The following is a 22,922-nucleotide window of genomic DNA, read 5'->3' as shown; positions in this document are numbered from 1 at the left end:
TATGCATTCAAAGGGTAATTAGGATGTTTAATGAGGTATGCCATGCTGTTCGAGTTTACCAGGATCTCGATGTAATAAGTAGTAATTCAGTGGTGATAAGTTGTCTAGTAAATGTTCATTTCTTCAAGGGGGAAATGATAAATGTCACGTAATTAGATAGGGACACGGGATAGGGTAAGTGTGTCTGCGTAAACCCCTTTTGGTATTCTCTGGAGACTGGCCGTGACGTCACAGGACAGTGCAACGGATGGCTCCGCCCCGTGATCACGATTGGCGGAAGGCGATGGCGGTGGGCCAATAAACGGCTCGATTGGGAGTGACGAGGACGAAGGATAAAAAGGTTTCTGTTCGGGGTCGAAAAGGAAGAAGAAGAAGAAGAAGAAGATTACAACCAGAACGCTCGTGTTTTTTTGGTGTGGAAGCTGTGGCGGCAGAGAGCGTCCTGGTTGCTGTGCTGAGTCGATCGTGCTCTTGATCGTGCCTGGAAGCCTTGCCGAGCCTCGCCTTGGTTGGATCTGGGGTTCTGCTGACTCGGAGTACGGGGTCGGGCGGACCTGCCTCCCTCTCCTGCTCGCGGCTTGGCGCGGGAGCTGGTTCCCTGGCGGCTGTGGGCGGACTTGGGCCAGGACCAGGAGGTCGACAGCACCGCGGTTTCTCCTGCCCCCCCCCCCTGGTGAGAGCAAGGCCGGCTCGTCCGGCGCCGATCCAGGGACAATTTCGTCCACACCACGGTCCAGCCTGACCACCAGAAATAGCTACGTTTTGTGTGTGTGTGTGTGTGTGTGTGTGTGTGTGTGTGTGTGTGTGTGTGTGTGTGTGTGTGTGTGTGTGTGTGTGTGTGTGTGTGTGTGTGCGCGCGCGCGTGTGCTTGGCGCCTTAGAGGGATTGAGAACTGTATATTCATTGGAATTGTCTGTGTTTTTCCCCACGCCCGATCCCACACCATCCCGTCGAATCGCCCCGGATCCCTCTTCTTGCCGAGTCTTGTTATTTCTGATAATAATAAAAACAAATAAACATCATCAACTCAGTGAAAAGTGACTCGTGCCACCTTCCTCGTCCCGTTTGCGGTAGAGCGATTAGAACCGCCATGTTTGGGTTATAAACAAATAAATCGCCTCCATCGTTTCGGCTCATTCTACGTTGGCGGGACTGTTCAAGTCCCGTGAACGTCACAATATATGTATATATTCTTTTTATAATTATAGGTCGGTTCTTTTTATAATTATAACCCCATCACTAACTGTGGTCAGTGGGAGCGGCTTGAGCACGAACTTTGCCGGCAAACGGAGTCGCACAATGGCAGCGCGATCGCACCTCAGTGCAGCACGGAGCGGGCTGATATTAATAGCACAACTAACGGCACAGCACGAGGCGTGAGCTCCCAGTCACCGCTTCAAACCACGTGGTCATGGCAGGCGAGACAGGCGGACATTGGCGGGCTTCGGATACAATTGGAGGAGAAATGGCAAACAAAGCTGGCAGAAATAAAAAAAAAAATGCGTGCGATTTGATGGACGATATGGATGTGCACAAGAAGGCATTCAAGAGCGATATGCGAGGCCTGTAGGCGGGCATAAGGGAAATTGCGTGCAACGAAACAAGGATAAGGGGGACGCAAATAAAAATGGAGAAGAGGGAAGCGACAGAGACAACAAAGGAAGTAGAAGTATTGCCAGAGACACGGGAGATAGACCGAGTCGAGAAGGAATTAAATAAAACGAAGGAGGAAACAGAGACGAGGATCCAGGAAGAAACTAATAGACACAAAGAGACAACGGAAATAAAAAGTACAGAGACGCGGGAGACAGAAAAAAATAGAGAGATTTCATGATAAAGACGGGGAAAAAGGAACAGAACACACACACACACACACAGAGTTAGAGAGGCTTAATGGGGGCGAGCTGGCGGACTGTCTCGTGACCCGGTGCAAGCAGCTGGATAGCCTCCTTCGGGAACGGAGGGAGACGCTATTCTCCCTTAAAGCTGATCGCGACCAGGTGAGTTCGGTCGTGTCAAGCGAGTTAGAGGGGGCGAATGCTGTGGACGAGTGCATGGAGAGCTTGGGGGTATAGAGACCCCGGAACCCCTAGGGGGGACACGATTCCCCGGTGTGATTGTCAAGGAGTGTGTGGTGAAAGGTGTGAGTGTGACCCCGTGTGTGAGTGGTGTGGTTGCGAGTGTGCCGGGGTGCGTGCCTCCCAGCACTCCGGGTGTGAGTGGAAGCCCGTGTATGAGTGAGACACCGCGCGTGAGTGGTATGGTGCGCGTGAGTGAACGGCCGAGTGCAAGGGAGACCGTGTGTGTGAGAGAGCGGTATGTAAGGGAGATGAAGGTGGGCATGCACGAGCACGCAGCCGCATCTCCCGGGGTGAGTGTAATGGTAAGATGTGTGAGTGTCATGACACGCAGGTGTGCGTGGGTCGAATGGCGATGGAGACTGCGACAAATGAGGGACAAGGGCTGGGTAGCAGCCGTAACTATTTTGAGCACCGTGCCGGGTTTACACTGCAGCGATCGCGAGGTTCATGCCGTGCAGCGCACGAGGCCGACACGTACGCGCTTGCGGGAGTGAAGCCCAGTCCGTAAACGCCAGCGGTGAATGTTGCCGATCCCGCGGATGGACAAAGGGTAGGCTGGATTACGGATTTGGACCAGATGGGTTCTCCAAGCGGGCGTGTGTGTGAAGCTCCGACGGGCAGAGCACATGTGTTCGCATGGGGAACCCCTCGAAACGCGAGGATTGTGTTTCTTTTATGCGCAGGGTGACGTCATGGCTGCACGTGGGGTTGGAATCCGGCAGGAGGGTGAATCCCTGCCGGATGGTACCGTCCAAGAGGGACGAGGTACGCGAACAGCTGCCATGACATCACGCAAAAGGTGCGCAGGTTGCGAGTTGCTGCGCTGGTGCTGCGCGAATAAAAATTAAAAAAATAAAAAGCAAGCCTCGCTTCGGGTGAACAGGATTCCCGGGCAAGGGGTGGAAGACCCCCTTGCTAGGGCACAGGATGACACCGAGTTAGGGGGATGGGTTAGCTTAGCTAGACCGGCTTCACGGGGCAGGGGTAAGTCCTCATGGGGCCCGTGGAATGGATTAGTTAGAGGGATTGTCGTTGAGATTTAGGTTGGAAAAATAAAATGGGATATTTGAAGACAGTGACAGACTGTGAGTGTGTAGTGGGGATGTAGCTTAGCTACGTAGTGTAAATGGAACGTGCTGTAGTGTAAGGGACGACGTGGGAGCACGAGGTGGTTAAGGGATTTAGTGAGAAGGATGGCAGTGGTCAGCGATGTGTGAGTTGTGTCGTGAGGTGGAGACAGGTTGAGTGAGTGAGGCCAGCGGGTCTGTATGTATGGAGTGAATGGGGTGCGATGAGTGATGGTGCGATGAGTGATGAGTGCGATCATGGTGCGATGAGTGATGAGGGGGATGAGTGATTCCCGCCCTAGGGACCCCGGGGTCAGTGTAGAGTGACTTAGGGGGGATAGACAAATTGAAAAATGGAGGTCGTTTTGTTGTTGGTGGGAAAGTTGGCTCGATACCTGTTTTAAGGGGTGCAGGAGCCCTGTTGACGGGCTGGGAGAGTGGCTGCGAAAAGTGAGTATCGTTGAGTGGGTACCCCGGGCACCGGGCTAGTCGGCCGTGGTAGGCCAAGGGCCCATTGGGGGCCGGAATAGCGTAGTGGGCACGGGTGCGCCCACATGATGCGGGGGCCTGGGGCACCATTGGCTGCGTGGGCAGTGTCGTGGGCACGGGTGACCCTCGGAAAGGGGCCCGGGAAGCCAGCCTGCCACGTCAGCGTTTCAGGGGAGTCGCCATGGAGGGCACTCCCTGGTGTTTAGGGAGCTGGTAGGCTCGGAGGTAGTGTAGTGCCCGGGGGTGCCATAGCTGGAGAATCGGCAGAGGGTAGTTCCTGCCAAGGGAGCCACGCGTCCTGGCCGTGAGACCGTGTGAGGGCATGGGCGGAACATTGGGGGGCAAGGCCCAAAATTGTGAGGACACCAACACAGGCGACGGGAATCCTGGTTGTTAGAACCAATAGTTTAAGTGAGAGGCGCTTGTTGAAAGCCCCGGGGTAGTTCAAAATTTAAATGGATAGGGTAGATAAGAAGTGTACCCCTCTGCACCATCCATCCCTTCGCTCTCGTTGTGGGCCGCTGGACCCACTTTGGGTAAAGATCGCTGAACTCCGAGGAGGCCATCCTGAGGCTTGAGTTGGGCCTTGACACAGGACGCTAGCTCTCCCTTATTCCCCTCCGGGAAGGGAACGTCGGGGTTGGGAGTAGGCTAGGAGACGATAGGTTAGCCGAACAAAGACGATAAAGGGGGTGAGGAGACGAAATTATAGTGGGGGAAGAAAAATAGAAATAAAAACAAAAAAATAAACCAATGTCACCCGCAGGGTGACCCGTATCTTGCCAAAAGGTGACCACGTGTGACTTCTTTAAGGTCACACTGAGGTGAACAGAGCTGCAATCCACCAGGAGCGACTCCTTGAGGAATATCTGCCTACGAGAGATTCCGATGAGAATTGTTCTGCAGAGTAACCATGAAAAATGTGTTTGCCTCATAACGTCACCAAATGACGCCATAATGTCTCAAGCTTGGCATATCTAGAAAGCACTCATCGAGGTGTTCAATTTGAGGTACTACACGATATGGTTCCTAAAACTTGAAAATTTGACCTTGGGGTCAAATATGTTTGACCTCAGGCGCTAACCATGAAGGTCAAGGCCAATCGCCACCAAAAACTAATCAGCTGAGCACCACACCATATACTACATTCCCATAAAGTTTGGAGACGATTAGATTAAAATTACTCAAAAAATAAGGGTTTCGTCGACTCCCCTGATTTGCGACAAAGTGACCTTCACCTTTGACCTTGACCTTCAAAATTTTATGCGCTGAAAGGGACCGCTATAGGCCTCTGATATGCGAAGTTACATAAATTTCCAATGATAACTGTGCTCTGCAGAGTGATTTATACGTGATTACAGACAAAAAAAAAATAAAATGCTGGTCAAGGCCAATCGCCACCAAAAATTAATCAGCTGAGCGCCAGACCATGAACTATATTCCCATGAAGTTTGAAGACGATTCGATCAAAATTACTCAAAAAATAAGGGTTTCGTCGACTCCCCTGATTTGCGACAGTGACCTTGACCTTTGACCTTGACCTTCAAAATTTTGTGCACTGAAAGGGACCTCTATAGGCCTCTGATATGCGAAGTTACAAAAATTTCCAATGATAACTGTGCTCTGCAGAATTTTTTATACGTGATTACAGACAAACAAAAAATAAATAAATAAATAATTAAAAAAAACATACAAGCTGACAAACATATCTTGCAAAAACTTCATTTTGGCAAGATAAAAATAAGTTGGGGCAATATTGGGTTTTGACAAATTAAGGGGGTGGGTATGGACAGAGACAGGCAAAGGCGATAGGTTGGGAGGGAGACAGTAGGTAGGTCCGAGCCCGCCTTCCGAGTGGCCAGCACCACCGCACTCCCTCCACCAACCTCCACTGAAAGGCAAAGGCTGGCCAACTTCATTGGCTGGCTGTTTACTGCAAGCCCTGTGCCGGTCAGATCGTCTGACGGCTGTTTTTGCTTCAAGGCCTGTGCCGGTCGGATCGTCTGCTGGCTGTGTTTGCTGCAGTGGCCCTCTTTTGCCATGCCTTGCCTGCACACCTTTGCCATCCATGCCCACTGCCCTTGTCATCTTTTGCCCCTGTTCTGTTTTGCATTCCCCCCCCCCCTTGTTCATTGCCATGTGCGCCAGGATCGTCGTGCAGTTTGCGAGGACTGCCCTGTTGGCAGCTACAACACGGGCCTGCAGTGGCGGCCCGTGCACCTTTCTTTGTTTCCATCCATCCATTCATCCATCCATCTATACATCCGTTGTGTTCATTGCGTGTGCCACTTGAGCTGGCACGGAGAATGCGTTTGCGCAGCTCATGTGCCGTTATGTTCACTGTGTCCATGTTAAAAGGGGGAGGCCTTGGACTGCATGTGTGCAGCCGGCCACATTCCGTCACCTGCAGTGGTTGCGACTGTTGTTTCTTTTTCCTGCAGAGTCCATAAATCCTGGGCCATGGTGTAGTGTAAAATGTATAAGGCTAAGGTGTTAAGTTGTGTATTGTATCTGAGTGCGCCCCAGGCATGTGAGTCTTCGCGCCGGCAATTTATTTAAGTCGTCCGGATGAGTGGGTTTGTTTAGTTAGTTACTCAGCCCGTAGGTTAATTATTTTGGGGACACGAATACACTGAATGTCGCACTCAGGGATCCGAAGGTAAAACGTACTAGGGGAGAACTACACATGATGGCACACGAAAATTCGACGACTCGGGACGAGTCTGTAAAAAGGGGAGGGGGTAGTGTTACGGCTGTGGAAATTCCCAATACACCATAAAGCAGGGGTCGGGAACGTTTTTGACCCAGAGAGCCATGAAAGCAAAATATTTGGAAATCTATTTCAGTGAGAGCCATATAATATATATTAAGACTGAATTCAACTAAATGTGAGTATAATAAGCCTCTGAATTTATTCTTTTAAATAATGTTGTTATAATACTCACCATTAATGGGACTTATCGTGCTGCATCGATTTGCTGATGGCTTTGTTGTCTGGTTGGTACTTGGTGAGGTTAAGCTTCATGCAAGCGTTGAGGCTTTCATCCGTTAGACGTAATAGTAGGTTGGACTTGATGTTTTTAAGATGTGAGAATGACTGCTCACAGACATACGTAGATCCAAACAAGGTCAATACAGCAATACTCACACGCTGCAGTGTGTGGTATGTGACAGGAAGCGCGTTCCAAGTTTTGATAATTAGCTGGTCTTCGGGTTGAAGTTTTTTTCATTTCTGTCCACATGTGCTTGCTCGCCAACTCCGCTTTCTGTTGTGCGATTCTTTCCAAATCTTCATTCAGTGACTTGAACTTATTCACCCACATGTCTGAGGCCTTCAGGTCAGCCACTTCTCATTCAAAATCTCTGACGGAGACACCAGGAATGTAACTCAGGTCGGCTGTGTTCAGTGAACACTCGTTTGGATGGATGATGAACTTAAAAAAGACGAGTGTGCTCACAAAATTCTCCAAAGCGTGCTTTGAATGACTGTCGGAGACTGGATGTGAAGCCAGCTAACTGGTGGAGATCAAAGTTTTGAGTGGGCTCACTTGCTGTGCATGCATCTTTAAATTGTCAATTTTTCAAAATGTAGTAAACGACCTGTTTCAAGATCCATGATAAAGAGCTCCAGCTTGTTTTCAAAAGCAAACACGGCTTGTTGAAGGGATAACACTGTATTTCCAATGCCTTGCATTTTCACGTTGAGCTCGTTAGATGTTCAGTCATATCCACGAGATAGTAAAACTTGAGGAGCCACTCAGTTTCGGCTAGCTCAGGATGCTCAATCCCTTTCATTTCAAGGAAAGTCCGGATTTCGTTTAGGCAAGCCGCAAAACGGCGAAGCACCTTCCCTCTTGACAACCAACGCACATTGCTGTGCAAAAGCTGACCGTGATAGTTATTTCCAACTTCATCCAGCAGTGTTTTAAACTAGCGACCATTTAAGGCTCGGGCAACAATAAAATTGATCACACGAATGACCAGCGACATCACTTCGCCAAGCTGCCCATCACACATCTGAGCACAAAGTGCCTCCTGGTGTAGAATGCAATGGAAACTTAAGAAGGGTCTATTTTCATGTTCATGGAGAAGCGCCACAAATCCTTTGTTTTTCCCCACCATACACGGAGCACCATCAGTACACACTGAGATAAGTTTATCCATTCGTAGATTTTTTTCTTGAGCGAACTCCATGAAAGACTTGAATAAATACTCACCTCTTGTGGACCCTTTTATTGACAGAACAGCAAGACTTTCTTCGCGCAGTGCATCACCAGCAGCATATCTTGCAATCACACTGAACTGCGACAAATGGCTTACGTCTGTTGACTCATCCAAAGCCAGGGAAAAGAACGGCGCTGTATTTATGTCCTTCACTTGCGTTTCCTCCACTTGGTTTGCCATCATGATGGTACGATCATGAACAGCTCTTGCCGACCGAGGCATGTCTTGTATCCGTTTGATTATCTTGTCTTTGTTCGGAAGATCATCAAAAAGTTCATTGGCTACATCCAGCATGAACGTTTTAGCATCCTCGCCATCTCTGAATGGTTTTCCGTTACTCACTATTGCTAAAGATCCAGCAAAGCGAGCGGAATTATAGTCACCTTGCCGGGTCCATACGCGGAGTTGCTGCTGGCTGGCTTGCACCCTGCTCAGTAGCTCTTGGCACGCTTTCTTTCTGCTGCTCCCGCAGGGGATTTTGATGCAAAGGTAGCATGGCGCGTGTCGAAGTTCCGCTTTATATTCGACCGTTTCATCGATGCAATTTTGTCATTGCAAATTAGACACACCACAGAACCTGCTCTCTCCACAAAGGTGAATTATTCGGCCCATTCGTCCTGAAATGTACGATACTCCTCATCTTTTTTATTTTCGCCATCTTCTTCATCGAAAGGTTAGCTTTGAGAAAATGAGAGATTGGGAGATGTTGACCCAACTGAGGCTTGGCAAATAGTGAGTCTGGCTGGCCTGCACACAGGCTTATGCACTCGAGAGGTGCGGCGCGGCCGGCCGACTCTGGGATGCTGTCGCCTCAGCGGTGGCGCGTGATTGGTTGAGATGAATTCCGCTACGCGTCTCGGCGGCGGCACGTCATTGGAGGAACCGAAATCACTAGTCGCCTCGGCCGCATGACTGGACGAAACAAAAACCGCTTCAGCCAACTCGGAGGCGTTTTTTCTTCTCTCCTTCTGCCAAGTTCAGCCCTGCACGTGAATGAAGCACAACACCATTCAAACTGAAGGTAAAGTTTCCGTGAGAAATATTGGGCTTTCAAAGTTTCAAACTCCAATTTTATCTGCGAGCCAGATGCAATCATCAAAAGAGCCACACCTGGCTCGCGAGCCACACGTTCCTGACCCCTGCCATAAAGGGTCCTTAGATAAGTTATGACGCTAAGTTCATGTGTAGTTAGTCCACACCTGTTATTTAGGGGGAATATGTGTGATTCATCCGGGCTGCGACGCTTTGAGTTAGCCATTTTTCTTTTCTCTATCGTTATTTTGAATCCAACAACCTCAAACCAACCAACGGCAAAAAAGAAACCTGCGCTAGTGCGCGGATTTGCGCACCCCTCTGCGGTGCCAAGGCTGGCACGGGAAGGGGGGGCAGGGCAGCTCCCTCCCCATTGGGCGGGCGGAATGGGGGCACGCCCCCCTTTGAGAACCTTCTGGAAACGCCTCAAAGGGAGGTGGAGCCACGAACGGGGCGGAGCCCCGCACGGTGAAGGGTGGAGCCCCACCTTACAAAAGGCAAACGGACGCGAGGCTCACTCTCTCTGATCGTGGCTCATGTTGGCTGTAGCTCTCTCCGAAAAAGGCACCAGCTCTCTCTCCAAAAAGGCTCGGTCTCTCTCCTTGGGTCTCGCTCTCCAAAGCACTCCCTTCCTTCTCTCTCGTTCCTGCGCTTGTGGCCCGGCGCGGCTTGATGGTGGAGATGCAGACGGGAGGCGCCGCAGTGCGGCCTGTGTTGGACCTGCGCGTCCGGACGAGGGGTGCTGGAGAGGGTTCGCCAGCTGTGTGGGAGGCCGGAACCAGGCGCGACCGCGCTGACGGCAGTAGGAGAGGAGGACTCGACGGTCCATTAGGGAAGTCACTTCTTTTTTTTCGGGCTTTTGTATGCGTGTTTGTGGCACAAGTCTTGCAAAGTAAAACCTGTATAAGTGACTGTGCTGGAAATAATTGCCTTTTATTCGGTCGTAGTGCTTTCCTTTGTTCCTATTTGCCTGCTTTTGTTCCTGTTTGCCTGCTTACGTGTGTGAAATAAAAGTGCTTGCTTGTTGAACTGTTCCCCCGTTTCGCTTCGTCCTTTCCTTTGTTGAATCTCCATCTTGCATCACGTAAGGGATTGATAGTGGGTTTAAAACACCCGGTAACTAATCTGAACCATCAAGGTCGACGATAACTCCGCTCGGTTATCCCTGTAGTACGGAACGAGCCGCTTAAGCGGTTCGTGTCCGGAGTCGACCTGTGGCGTAGTACAACCCCTCGGTAGGTTACCCGTGCGAGTACTTAGGTATATCGACTTTCGGCGATTCACCCTATTTCGTGTGGGTAGAATGCGGACTGGGTTGTGGTCAGGTTAAACCCCCACCCGTGACTAGCTCCTTGGCGATAGTTCCAAGAGGGTCACGACTGAATTATCCGTTCCGGTGGGCGACGCGTCGTGATTCAAGTTACGTGGCTGATCGCACGCCGGGCGGGCAAAATTCGTAACAATATATATATATATATATATATATATATATATATATATATATATATATATATATATATATCCACAATATAAAGACTCACCAAAGCAAATGAAACAGGCCTACAGTTATTGCTTGATCATGACAGGCAAAGATGAAAGTATAAAATGAAGACAACCAGAAATAGACAGTAAACATCAGCCATCCTACTGAAACTCATCACAGTTTCAGGCTTTAGGAATAAACACATGTCCAAAAAGAAGTGGATTGTGAGCAGTTGGAAGAAAAGCATGATGGTCTCCATCTCTTTCTCGTTGTCATGGCAGAGCAGTGGGCTCATTAAAAAGAAATCATGGAAACGTTCAGATCTGTTTTTGGAGCCAGACAATGTCTCAAGGTTTTATCCGAATGGTGTCACTGCTACTATGATTAAAGCAATGATACTCTACAAGCTCTTTGGATTTGGCATTACTTCGAGTTCTTTATTATCAGCTCCTGGAAATAACGCCAATTTAAAGATTACGTGGGTGCACATAAACAAAAACATGACCATGAAAGGAAAGTTAAAAGAGAGAAGAAAACGTGATTGGAACAGTTTGAGAAAAAGTGAAAAAGAATATTTTTAAACAAATACATTTTTTTAATTCATCTAAGCTTCATTTTAGAGCTTGGATATAACTCACATGCAAGACAAAGACATGAATGTGCAGTGATTATACATGTCTAACGACTGTGATGTCTGTGAGAGGGTCTAGTCAAAAGATGAATGTGCTGGCGGTGTTTGTTCATTCCTCACCAGACGACACTCTTCATGTGTCCTCACTCCCCAAATAAAGCACCCTGTTCATGTTCCTGCGCCTAAAGATTGTTCTTAAAATACCCCTCTCCCCTTCCATGCCATGAGTGAAATTGAGTAAATAAACTGATTGTTTGACTTTATAGGATGTGGATAGAACACATACATAATGGGCTAAATGACCTCCTCCTGTGTCAAAGTTCCTTGTCCAGTATTTCATGGTATTAAGAAACATCAGTGTACTTTAGCATAACATACACGAACATTAGTAGACAGTGAACTGGGTTTTTAATTAGCAATATGTCTAGCTGTCTTTGAGACGGCCTATTATATAATGACACAGCTGTTTTCCGAAGGAGACAACCTAAAAACTAAAACGAGGTGGACAAAGAAAAATTAATCTTATTTGATGTTCCTGGATTTGTTTTGATATAAATTACACAATAAATCTTTCAAGATATCCAAAAGTCGTGTGAAAGCGCTGTACTTCAATAACCTACAAAATAATGCCACAAAGGCAGAAGCTGTTGCATTTTCAAAGTTTACAAGGATATACAAGAAACTTTGACACAGGAGGCCATTCAGCCCATCATGCCTGCACTACATCAACACCAGATACACACGCACACAATACCTACAAATATCCCTGAACCCCTCTATCTCCAATAGTTCTGAGTATCTATCTAATTCCAATTTAAACTTATCTACTATTTCTGTTGCAACTACCTTTCTAGGGAGACCATCTCATGCATCAACTAGTCTCTGACTGAAAGACCCCTGCCTTGTTACTGTCCACCACTCTCCTCTTCTTTACTCTCAGGCTCAGGCTATGGCGGCGAGACCTACTACTGTCTATTCAATTCTTCCATCCTATCACTATCTAGTCTGCTTCGGTGAATTTTCAGCTTATTCGATCATTTCCAAATGGCATCCGAGTATGGACATCAGACTGACTGTCACCATACATAGTTTTGGGCGGATGAGTCCCAGCTCGTGAAAATGGTGGCATCGAAATAACCATGTGAAGTAGTGGGAATGAATAATAGGTAATGATATGGGAATGAGCCGTATGCTGGCGCCAATCAAAATGAGAACTTACTGTCTGAAGCGGGAAATTTAAAGTCATGGTACAACGGTTAGAACGACCACTCTGAGTCTGGGAGCTTGCTCAATTCTGACCATAACCGAGTCATACCAAAGACTTTTATGGTGTGTGCTGCTTCTTTGCTAGACGATCAACATTTAAAATGATACAGCATGGATAAACCCTGTTAGGTTGGCAACCATGAGGAGGAGGAAATTCATCATTGCCTCATTGACAGAAAAGTGACATCCCACCCATACCAAGAGTGTCCCAAGATGTTATGTCACTTCTTCGAAGCTCAATGCCTGTGCTTGTCTGAAGTAAAAGTTCAGTGTGCCTCATGTATTCGTCTGTGTGTGTGGTCATGATTTATTTTGCAACTCTTCCAAGAGCTTTTGATCCTGTACAAAAATGGAGCAATTTGCTGTGTGATGGAGGGAGCTGGATTAAAAAAAAATTTTAGTTTTCTTTTTTAAAGAAAGTTTCCAGTAACCCACCTCCACGTTTGATATTGAACCAACGTCAGGTCAGTTTATCACCTGATGCATCGAACACACAGTTTGTACAGACTGATGAAGATCTTTATGATGAGCCACGTCCTCGAGCATGAACGACAAAAGCAGATGACAAAATTCTTCAAAAGATGGCTTAAAGTATGAGTACATCCATGGTTGGAATTTGATGCACGTGTTCTGCAACATGTGTAAGAGTCTGAGAGAAAGCAGTATTTGAGCAACAACAGGCACTACAAATTTCAGGTTCATGCTCGATTTAATTGAGTCAAGAAAGTCATTTATTTTTACTTTTTGAAAATGTTTCTGTTTTTGGTCTGGACTACTGAGTAACGTTTTATTACCTCCATCACCGAAGATGGACGGAGGTTATGTTTCACCCCTACTGAATTTACACCCCGTGTCTGTTTGTCTGAAAGCAGAATATCTCAAAAACTTGTTGACGGATTTGGATGAAACTTGGTTAACAGACTGAGTATATGACAAGGACACATTGATTTGATTTTGGTGAAGATCCGAATCCGCATCTGGATACAAGAATTTTAAAATTTTTAAAGTGATTCTTCACTATTGAGAGATGGGATCAAAAACGATACATTGCATGATATTTCAAAAAGTTATGGACAAATTATGACAAAACTGGGTGGATAAGTTGAGTAAGTGACACGAGCAAGCCGATTAGATTTTGGTTCAGGTCCAGATCCAGATCCGGCCCATTAGTGGGATACAAAATGTAAACTGTTCAGCCTGGTGGAGGTGTGCACTCTACCGAGTGCTGTTCTAGTTTAATTTGTTTTCACCAGTTTCCATGTTCAATAGCATCCTTTAAAATAACAACGTTTTTCAGTCTTTTTTTTTTTTTCCAACAAACAGCTCGATCAGATGTCATGATGTTTCTCCTAAAAAAATAGTTATTTCTGAACTTCAGAAACTTCATTATCTTAAATATATTTTCCGAAAATTCGGTAATTATTTGTATGTGTCTGAACCTCATATAATCGATCGAAAACTATTTGGCCAATTTCGCTCATATTTCCATACGTGCTCAGGGTACCCAGGGCTAGGTCATGGGCACAAATAAATCCCTTGTGCACGATGTTTACTGACACCTGCCGGAGGGAGGGGGTATTAGTATCCACAGGCACAGGAAATTTGCACCCCTCTCCTCCTTTCCCCCAGACCACTTCCAGAGGGATTTAATTTTCATTATGTGGGTCTCAGTTTCATTCTACACCTAGCATTCATGCATTTTTCACTTGTAGATATATATCGAGAGATGCTTATTTTATACAAGGAAGTACAAGCAAATACAAGAAACTTGGACACAGGAGGAGGTCATTTGGCCCATCATGACTGTTTCATTCATACCCCATCAGGTCAATTGTTCAATATATTCATTGTCTGTGATATTAACCCAATCTTTCTTATTTACCCAATTTCACGACGACAGCTACCTCCCAGTCTTGCCAATATCCAAAATGTCCACAATATACATGCATTGAATCTTGTATGGATTTTCCCCAAATTTTGGGAGATGAAAAGTTTGTGCTCGGACAAAATTGGTGAGGTGGTGGTGAAGAGTGCATCAATAAGTTGTCCTGTCTGATAGCTTTGAGATCACAGTGATAATGTGGAAATGCTCAATCGATCAGTTCATGGACTTAAGGTCATGGATTTGGGGCGTCGAGGAAGGAGTGGGAATGACAACAGTGGGACTGCATAACGAATTCATCTGTTTGCTTCTGATCTGTACTGATGTTACAGAAATAAATGTTAGCTCATACCAATGTTTTAATAGCATGTCTTACAATTGTTGCATTTTCTTTTCTTGTGCTAAATTACACCAGAAATAACCCGAACCAGGGTGCTGCCCATGGATGCCACTGGGGACCTAGGTGGACCTCAAGACCCCTGGCCTCAAGTGAGACAGCCTATTTCAAAACCGTAGCTAAAGGCTTGCAATGAGCATCGAATATAAGGGATTTGAACCTGCATTCCAGACATAACGAGCCATTGGTTCAGATGGGAATGTCAAATAAGGCTTTAGTTTAAAAGGGATCGTAGATTGGAACAGACAGACACACATAAGGGAATCAAAAGATTCGCAGAAGCATATTTTAAGTGGCAGTTGGATAACTTTACAGAAATTGAAAGAGAAACAGCCAAAGTGAAGTGACAATAAATAAAAAAAATTAGAAATTAAAACAGCCTTTTATAAAACCATTTTTTGCCGATTCTAGAAAACCTATTTGGAAAAAAATATATAACCACAAAAACAAGAAGCGATCTTACCACCGTTGTACAGAAGAAAGTATATTTCTTACAAATAGACATTATGGGTTCATCGGCAGAATATAATAGTTACAAATCAGAAAGGGTTCCGACACAGCAAAGTAGTCAATCATCAGTTTGACTTGTACCCTTGATTTGGAATTTGCAAGGGCCACCCTTAGGCTACAATATTTTTTTTAACAGCCACTCAAGGTAGGTTTAAAAAAGATATTGCATACCTATCGCATTCACTGTGATAGCGTCCTTGTAATTAATGTAAAGGGCACACAAATACCTCCTAATATCCTCGTCTTACATGTGATGTACAGTCAGTAATACAAGCTCCTTAATGAACTTTCTGCACCGTAGAAAAAAAGTATTTATTGCAATTTTGCAAGAAAGTGGAAATCAATGATGTCATGTCGCGCTTGCGTTAGTTAAAAACTATAATCCAGACTTAAGTTCCTTGTTAGAAATTGCAATGTACTATTTACGTTTTCACCTGCTATTAAATGATGATAACTTTAAGGAACTATTATTTCCCAAGAACATGGAAATTCACAAGATTGACTATGAACAACAAGAATGACCACCTTATACTGCTTAAGAAGTGACAGCAAAATTGCACATTTTTTTTTGTTTTCTGTTGTTTTGATGATCACCTGGCTGTTTGTCGGCAATCACGGAACGTGGTAAAAGAAAACCATTGATGTCTCTCTCCTCATAAAACAAGTCTAACACCCGCCATATTGAAAAAAACTGACCCTGATTGTATCCCATGAGGTGACATCAATAGGTCTAGGGGCCATTAATATATATGTAGCTTGCATCTTTTGTTTCTTTACAACTTTGAGGCTCATGGAAGAGCAACGACGACCTGACACAAGGGCAGTGGGTCACTTCTTGTGCAGAATAAACAAGGGAATGAACAAACAGAAAAAGAGAGAGAGAGAGAGAGAGAGAGAGAGAGAGAGAGAGTGTGAGAGAGTGTGAGAGAGTGTGAGAGAGTGTGAGAGAGTGTGAGAGAGTGTGAGAGAGTGTGAGAGAGTGTGAGAGAGTGTGAGAGAGTGTGAGAGAGTGTGAGAGAGTGTGAGAGAGTGTGAGAGAGTGTGAGAGAGTGTGAGAGAGTGTGAGAGAGTGTGAGAGAGTGTGAGAGAGTGTGAGAGAGTGTGAGAGAGTGTGAGAGAGTGTGAGAGAGTGTGAGAGAGTGTGAGAGAGTGTGAGAGAGTGTGAGAGAGAGTGAGAGAGAGAGTGAGAGAGAGAGTGAGAGAGAGAGAGAGAGAGAGAGAGAGAGAGAGAGAGAGAGAGAGAGAGAGAGAGAGAGAGAGAGAGACAGACAGTGAGAGAGAGAGAGAGAGAGAGAGAGAGAGAGAGAGAGAGAGAGAGAGAGAGAGAGAGAGGGAGAGAGAGAGAGAGAGAGAGAGAGAGAGAGAGAGAGAGAGAGAGAGAGAGAGAGAGGAGGAGGAGGAGGAAATACAGCACCTCACAAATAAGGGAGTTTGGTTAGGAAGGGTTAATGGGGGTAATAGAGACTGTGGATAAGGATGGGAGATGACATGCGATGGCAGTGCACTGCCTGCTTGAAGCCCTGGAGGGAAGAGTGGGATAAGCATCACAACTAAATATGTGCTGTCTTGTAATTCATCTACAGCTCCCCACTCTGACCTCTCCCTCCCCCCCCTCCCCTCCACTCACCGCTCCAAACACTGTAATTTATATGAACCTTCGACATTTAAAAAGCTGCCATACTTGTAAGACGACTGTTTTTTTGGATGTTTGTGATTTGAATCTAAACATTTTCTTCAAACCAATGAAAATGTTTCCATGTTATTTTTTATCATTATTGTTTAACACTTCTCAGATAAACTTCTTGAACAGCTCCAATTATTCTCATTTCATGGAATTGGCCAGGAGGAACGATTATGGTGCAAGTCTTGCTGGAACCGGCTGGCCAGGCCTAACGTTCGAGCAGGAATTTGTAATTTGTTAAGGGTGCCGGCAATACCTCGCCTGCTCTTCACGAAAGACACCACGGGAACTTTAACGTCCAGTGCTGGCAGACGGTTTCTCCAGTTTAAAATCCCTCGGATGTGTGCCGCACACATTGGTGCATCATCCTGCACGTGATATCAGGATAGCATTTTATAGCTGAGACAAGGGACGAACCAAGGCTAGGGAACTCAAAGGTAAGTGTGCGAACCTACTATTACGCTATCCTGCTAGCCTCTACTTCTCAGATAAACAATGGACAAAACATGACACTCAATTAAATTAAGGGATACGATTTCCCATTTAATTACCAATCTCAACACAGGAGACAACAGAGCAATCACAACTGAAACATCAAAAAGGTTAAAAGAGCAACCAAATACAACAGTCTATTCATTACAAACACCAGCAAGGTGACGTATGCCTCAATGATTTAAACAGTCTTTTTGGAGACGAGAGCTGGTAGGAGAAGGTTCAGAGGTCAGGGAAGTGTGGGCCAAATGCTTGAAATATGATAGTGGCAGTAGCCTTAAAGTAGGTCGTTGTTATGTTTTATCGTAAGGATATTTTTTTGAATTCCACAAGCAAAACCTTCGACATGGGATTTCAATGGAGTGAATTCATAGTTTTAATCGAAGTCGGAGTCCAGTAAAATATGGGTCTAAATCAAACCCAAGTAAACAATCCCGGTATTCACGGTTCAATACGTTACGCCTCGGGTGGCCCCTTCTGCCAAAATGAATGTGGTTGCTAGATACAGGTCTTCGCTAAAAGCAGGTGATTTACAATACAAAAAAGTTAACCTACAGCATTGATTATGTGGCTGCAAAAGGCAGCCCCACAGCATTTGACTGCACACTAAAACTAAAATGATATTCATAATCCGAGGCCCACACTCTTTACGGAGCCCCGGGGCATTGTCACGACTAGTCGAGAAACCTTTCTAGGTTGGAAGCAATCACGGACAATCACCACTCTGAAACAGGTTACGCAACTGAAGGCGCAGGAGGACTACAATTACTAATCGCATTCAGATTAGCACCATGTGTACCTTATTTGGGCTTTCAACCATTCTATTGCAATTAATGGGTTTGATTGACTATCTTGTAACTTTAATAACCTTGCAAAATAAAACAGCAAACCATCGTCAAAAAGTTGTTCCCCCAGTCGTGAATGAATGGTTCTTCGCCAGTGAAGACCCAGCACAGGTGTCTGCGTAGATTTTGTATTTTTTTTAAATCGAGGCAGTCACAATTTGTTTTTTCTCAGTGATGGCTGGGCTTCCCAAATTCCAATGCTTTGAAGGTCATGGACTTGGCTATGAACCTCAAAAACAGGAACAATTCTTTTGATCCCCCCACCCCTCGTTTGAATATCCAGCTCAATCAATGAATGCAGCAAAAAAAATTACCATTACAAGAGATTCTGGATTTAATTTTGATTAAAAAAATGAAGACGATTGCACTCATTCAGTGGTCAGTAATTATGTATTGAATGGTCAACAGGATATCTTGCTGAGGACCAGACTTATGCTGTCAGAAAAAGCACAATACAAAATTATCCCCACTGTCTTCCCATCCTCCACAACCCCCCTCCCCTCGTTTTCCTCCCCCACCCCACCTACAAGATTCAGCTCGCTGATTGCATCATGACTGACATATGGCGATGTTGCTGATACGTCTTGTAAGACGTTCATGTAGCCCCTGCACATCGAAGCAAGAATACAGCATTTGTTTTGCATATGGGCGATAGCTCGCCTCTTCACCCCGAAAGTCAGCACGGGATCTTTAACATCCGGCACACAGATTGGACAGCCAGCTTATTGTCCATCCGATGGAAGGTGCACAAATTGATGCATCACCCTTCATGTGAAACATCAGGGTGACAGCTGATAGCTGAGTTCAGGTTCAAACCCAGGCAGGACAGACAGCTCGAAGGCGAGAGTGCACACACCTCGAGGGCCGAGGCTATCCTGCCTGTCTTGTCTGAAGTGTAAAAATATCCATTGATTTACAGACCACACATTCAGAAGTATGCTAATCTTCCTTGGACATAAATCCAACTTGAATGACAGTAGAATACACATTAAGTTTCATTCACCAGCAAAACCCACTCAAACACCGTGCATGTAAATGTATGCTCTGAGTGCTGTTCACCGTGATGTCATCAGCCAAGCTCGGTGTTTCTGTGTAATGCAGGAACATGTTTTTCTCTCCTCAACTGCAGCTTACCATCTGCCTCAAGCTCATTGCATTCAGTCTCTCATTCGTGTTTTAACACCCTTCTCTCAATACAAATGTCACCCTTTCAATGCCCCAGATTCCATAAGCTCTCCCATTCCCCGATCTTCTGCTTCCTTTGTGAGACGCTCTTGCCTCGGTCGTCTTCCTAACACTGCCTTGATATATTTTTCCTCCGACCACCATCTCTCGTGATCTTCCTTTGCATATTTTCTCTCCCGTTCAATCACCCCAATCAAGACTGTGATGCCACATTTTCACTTCATATAAACATTATGGTTGCGGCTCTGTCTTCATTTGCCCGGGTCATCTTCATAAATTCTGCAGCAAGACGGCAACCTAAGCAGCTGAGTCAACAGCTGAAAAACGAGGGGGGCGAGGAGTGAAGAATAAGAGTAGAAGTCGGGGGAGGGTAAGGAGCAGGATGTCAAAGAGGGAGGAAAAAAATAATGCGGTTTGACATGATGAGAGGTACTGACAGGAGGTGGTAGCTGACAGACAACCTTGTACCAAGAAATAGCAAATATGTTGCAACATTTTCCAGATTTTTGAAGGCGGCACAAAAGCTACGGACAAAAATTGAAGTGGAACTTGGCTGGACACGTCGCGACAAGAACGGACAACCGGTGGACAATAAGAATACCAAACCGGTAACGTACAAAAAGAAGGCCCTGGTATCAGCAGAGGTTGACCGAAGATCAGATGGAGAATTGAAATCGAAAAATCTACCGGGGTCCCAACAACCACAAATTCTATTGAAATTAACTGAATGGAAAATGTTTATGCCTTTGTCCTTCAGTGGGCTCAACAATGGTAGTCAAGACAAGTCATCGAGATTGACCCGGACTACATACTGGTCACGACTAAGAGTTGTATTCAAACTGGATCACGATTCGACAGCTATTGCCCGTTTAACCCGAGAGTATTTGAAAAATGATATTTTTGAAGAGTTTGTAGGTTTCTGTTTAAGATGGATACCAGGGAGAATGATGCCATGTCTTAGACAAAGTGATGTTGCTGGCTACACAACCAGCAAACTGCAACACGTTCGTATGACATGCAGAGCAAAATTGAAATGAGCTCAACATCATTGACAAAGTGAACATGCATTGGAGAGGTTGTCGTTAGCAAATGCACATTGTGCCAGGATTTGATTCGGAAGTCAACCTGGTCGCATCATTACCGAAGCAAGGCTGTGCCGCTAAATGCAGTGCCCCTTCGGAGCATTCAGGCAGGAATTCGTAACTTGCTCCATCGTGACAGCAATAGCTCGCCTATTCTTCGCGAAGGACACCGTGTGGTCTTTAACGACCACCAAACCGATACAAGTAGACGGGTCCTCCGGCTTAAAGTCCATCCAATTGATGGCACACGTACCGATTATCATCAGGCATGTAAAATACCAGGATGGGAGTTTATAGCTAGGCCAAGATTCAAATCCAGGCTGACAGTTAGGAGTTGAGTGCGCGTACCTCAAATGCCATCCTGCCAGCCCGATGGAGAAGGGAAGGCGAATGAACGATTTAGCCCATCGAACGTCCTCAACGACTTTAATGTACGGAGGTTATGATGAACCCTCTACATCCAAATCGTTCCCATTTTACCTGCTTGGTTTCCACCTTTATTGTGTTCTCTACATCAAATCCCTATCCAGTTGGAGGTTGTTGTTTCGAAGGTTTTTTTTAATTATTTCCCATCTTCACACCGCACCTCCCCCAACGCACTCCCAGGGTTAGGGTTAGGTTTATGGCAACCCAATCCGTCCGCTCTCTCCCATCGCTCGTAAATTCGGCTGTAAATTCGAACGTAGTTGAGATTCACCGCGACGTCGATTCCACGAAAACCACCGCGATAAACCATCCCCACTCTCAGTCTCGCGTTCTTTCTGTCCTATTCACATGTATACACCTCCGTCATTCCACCATTCCTCCTCTTGCACCAAGAGGCCCTTCCGCAGCTCTTACTCCCTTTCGGTGCTGTGCTTGTTCTCTCTGAGATATATCTCTTCACAAGAGGCCATCTCCTGTCCAGTTCATTGCCCCCAACACAACCCCCTCTACCCCAGAGAAAATCACTCCCCCCTTGCGGAGTTTATGCATGCAAAGATTCCCTGTCGCTTTCTCTTTTCTTTTAATCGTATTCTTATTCTTGCTCCCACAGTTGCAGAAATGCGGTTTAACTTTGCATGTCCATCAGTTTGTTCGTATTACAATCCATTGCCTCCATCGCTCTTCTAATTTCACCTGAAGCTCTTGCTCGTTTGTAGAAATCTTCCTTTCCTGTGCGGCGCAGTCAGGAATCTCAGGCAAGCAGCGCTCACGTTGCAGAATGAGATGAATGTTTACAGAGAAAATGATCACGTGCCCGCCTTGCTTAAACGATGCACCCGTTGTCCCCCATCCAACACCAATTCAACCTCGCAGCAAGCAGCATAAACAGCCTGCACCCTGTCTGCAGCTCAGCCAATTGATGACATGGCTACCTTCTATTACCTGTGTCGCGCTGCCCAAACTGGATGACAACGTCACTCGGACTGGGAACCCTACAGATCATCGGTTGGATTGAACAAACCACCATGGTGGACAGTAGGAAGGGGTGGAGGTGAGGCAATGAGAGGAGGGTAGCACGAAAGGCGGCGACATCATCAGAGCGAAGAGATGTACCCAAGCGCTGCAAAAAATGTGGAGCGAGGACGAGCGAAGGACAAACATGATGACTCTCTTCTTTTCTCTTTTCTCCTCTCTCTCTCTCTCTCTCTCTCTCTCTCTCTCTCTCTCTCTCTCTCTCTCTCTCTCTCTCTCTCTCTCTCTCTCTCTCTCTCTCTCTCTCTCTCTCTCTCTCTCTCTCTCTCTCTTCTCTCTCTCCTCTATCTCCTCTCCCTCTCTCTTCTCTCTCTCCTCTCCCTCTCTCTTCTCTCTCTCCTCTCCCTCTTCATCTCGTTTTTCCTCGCCTCACATTATGTTCTTCCTCCAATCCATTGTTTACACAAGATTATCAGTTACAAACTGTTCCACCGCAACAGTTCTGGTAATGCTCGGGAGAAAGAAAAAAAATGGGTTAATTATTTATTTATTTATTTTAATATTTTCTCCTTTCCCCGTGCAACGGGAATGCTCCCTCAATATTTGCCTTGTCGAGACGATTTCTTCCTTCGCAGAGCATTTTCCTGGGGATGTCCCCTGTGAATAAAATACAAACGAGCCCAGGTAAAGCTTATTCCCGAATCTCAGAACGTGTGGTGCTTCCTCCACCCGTGACCTCCGGACGGACCAATAAAGGTTGTGGACCCGCGTTCGCTGAGGCGTTGGGCTAAAAGGGTCGAAACCTCGATGATGGACAGCGCCCAGCTGATTATTAGGACGCACACACACACTCCACACACACACACTCATCCTGCGGACTCGCACATTCCCGATGTCTCTAGCTCTATTACTCGGAGCATACATACACATGGCCGATCCATGTCTCTGTATCGCTCCGAACTCGCGAGTTCCCGAGCTCTGAGCATCACTCGTTTATAATACCGAGCGTCCTGTCTCTGTCTCTCTCTCTCTCTCTCTCTCTCTCTCTCTCTCTCTCTCTCTCTCTCTCTCTCTCTCTGTCTCTCTCTCTCTCTCTCTCTCTCTCTCTCTCTCTCTCTCTCTCTCTCTCTCTCTCTCTCTCTCTCTCTCTCTCTCATTATTGAGAATCCTCTATCTT

At 46.1% G+C, this 22,922-nt stretch overlaps 1 protein-coding gene across 10 annotated transcripts in view; it reads right to left on the bottom strand.

Moving 5' to 3' along the window:
- LOC147016897 (adhesion G protein-coupled receptor L2-like) overlaps nt 1-22,922 on the bottom strand; it is a 619,880-nt gene that overhangs the window by 596,242 nt on the left and 716 nt on the right. For 2 of the 10 annotated variants that reach the window (XM_085846065.1, XM_085846068.1), the window contains exon 1: nt 21,467-21,976. The exons of 7 other annotated variants lie outside the window; for them this stretch is intronic. The gene's annotated coding sequence lies outside the window, so the exon portion shown is untranslated. Of the gene's footprint in view, nt 1-20,695; nt 21,444-21,466; nt 21,977-22,922 lie in introns of those variants that run through there. One more of the 10 variants, XM_085846070.1, reaches the window with a different exon arrangement.

Source organism: Eptatretus burgeri, chromosome 11 (genome assembly GCF_056783735.1).
Source record: "Eptatretus burgeri isolate ZD-2024b chromosome 11, Ebu_testis_v1, whole genome shotgun sequence".
Taxonomy (NCBI): domain Eukaryota; kingdom Metazoa; phylum Chordata; class Myxini; order Myxiniformes; family Myxinidae; genus Eptatretus; species Eptatretus burgeri.
Note: the sequence above shows the minus strand (reverse complement) of the source record. Positions and strands in the feature narration are given on the sequence as shown.